The following is a 1993-nucleotide window of genomic DNA, read 5'->3' as shown; positions in this document are numbered from 1 at the left end:
AGGAGGCGTCTTGTCGGGTCTAGGGAGGGAATTCTCTAACCTAAAAAACCCACATGTGCACTCCACACGTACTCCGCTACCCTTGTAGCCGCTTGCTGCGTGCAGTGCACGCTTGACCTATTCAGGGGGACCTTACGTTTCTCCACCCGATAGCGGAGGTCGAGAAATAATGGGCAGGAATAATGGGCATTGTTGCCTCGGCAGGAGTTCTGATGACATCATTCACAGCATGCCCCGTCTTTGTCAGGCCTATGTTGCTGCCACAGGAACTCACGTCCCATACTGAGCATATTAACCAGTTTGTCAGAATGTGTGAGCAAATCCGTTTAGTTGGGAAAAAACTAAGAACATTATTGTTCACTTTATGCATGTTGCAGTTGTTTACGTTCTGTATTCTTTAGATTGCTCTTATTTTCCTATCACATGTTTATACCGTTATAATAAGAATAAACGCAACCTTGCAAGATTTCCGTTCATTGCTTTAATTTTGGACACCAATGTATAAGTGCGTTCTTGTGAGTCATGATAAAGACAAGAATAATTAATGTGATTGCGTGGCACGTTCGTGGCAAATGAAATGATACAAGCTTTCGATGGACTGCATTAAAGAAAAGAAAAGAACGCATCAAACGCGTTTCTTGTGTGACTAACGGACCCCCTCATCGAGTGATGTTTCGTCACTGGGGGTCGAGCGATCAGAATAAACACAAAAGTGAGCCTTTAATCGCGAGAAGAGTCAACCAAGCGGATACATCACGGGCGGGGGCTCATTAATTCGTGATGGACGATTTGTGTGACGGGGCGCTCCGGATAGATAAAGAAACGTTACCAGTAAGGCAAAGATCACTGTTTTCTTTTACGTCAGGACAAGCCGGCCAGCTCCAGCTTCAGTGGGACAAATCACATACATGACCCTTAGGGTTGAAAAATGAATTCTAACTGCAATCAAGTAGACACTCTCTTGGCTTAATTACAGAGCAGATTCCAATTGAATACAGCTTTCCGCGAAAACAAATTAACATGGGAGCACTGCGCTTTCTATGATGCTACCAGAAAACTGCAACAAAGTCGGCCTATGGCACAAAAACACAATGTCGATAGCGCTCCGTACTCGTGCGGTCCGCCCTAGTTTCGAAAACAACTTTGCTGTAGACGGAAGCTATGTAAGAACGCGCATTTTGCCCAGACTCGTATCAAGTTTCAAGAGTACTTCTGATGCCATCATTTCTCTATAATGCTCATTACCTTCTCAACTTGAGTTGCAGTTAAGAAATTATACTCCTTCAGCGCGTTGTATACACTGAAGAACCAAAGAAACTGGTAGACCTGCCTAATATCGTGTAGGGACCCCCTGAGCACGCAGAAGTGCCGCAACAGGACTTGGCATGGGAACGACTAATGTCTGAAGTAGTGCTGGACGGAACTGACACCATGAATCCTGCAGTGTTGTCCATAAATCCGTAAGACTACGAGGACGTTGGAGACCTCTTATGAACACTACGTTGCAAGACATCCCAGTTATGAACAATAATGTTTATGTCTGGGGAGTTTGGTGCCCTGCGGAAGTGTTTAAACGCAGAAGAATGTTCCTGCAGTCACCCTCTAGCAATTTTGGACGTGTGAGGTGTCGCAGTGTCCTGCTGGAATTGCCCAAGTCCGTCGGAATGCACAATGAACATGGATGGATGCAGGTTATCAGAAAGGATTCTTACTTATGTGTCACCTGTCAGAGTCGTATCTAGACGTATCAAGTGTCCCATATCTCTCCAACTGCATTCGCACTATAGCTTTAGAGAGCCTCCACCAGCTTGAACAGTCCACTGCTGACATGCAGGGTCCATGGATTCATGAGGCAGTCTCCATATCCGTACACGTCTATCCGCTCGATACAATTTTAAATGTGTCTCGTACGACCAGGTAACATGATTCCAGTCATCAACAGTCCAATGGCGATGTTGACGGGTCCAGGCGAGGCGTAAAGCTTTGTGTCGTG

The sequence above is a fragment of the Schistocerca serialis genome, chromosome 2, assembly GCF_023864345.2.
Source record: "Schistocerca serialis cubense isolate TAMUIC-IGC-003099 chromosome 2, iqSchSeri2.2, whole genome shotgun sequence".
Taxonomy (NCBI): Eukaryota; Metazoa; Arthropoda; class Insecta; order Orthoptera; family Acrididae; genus Schistocerca; species Schistocerca serialis.
This window is presented reverse-complemented; position numbering follows the sequence as displayed.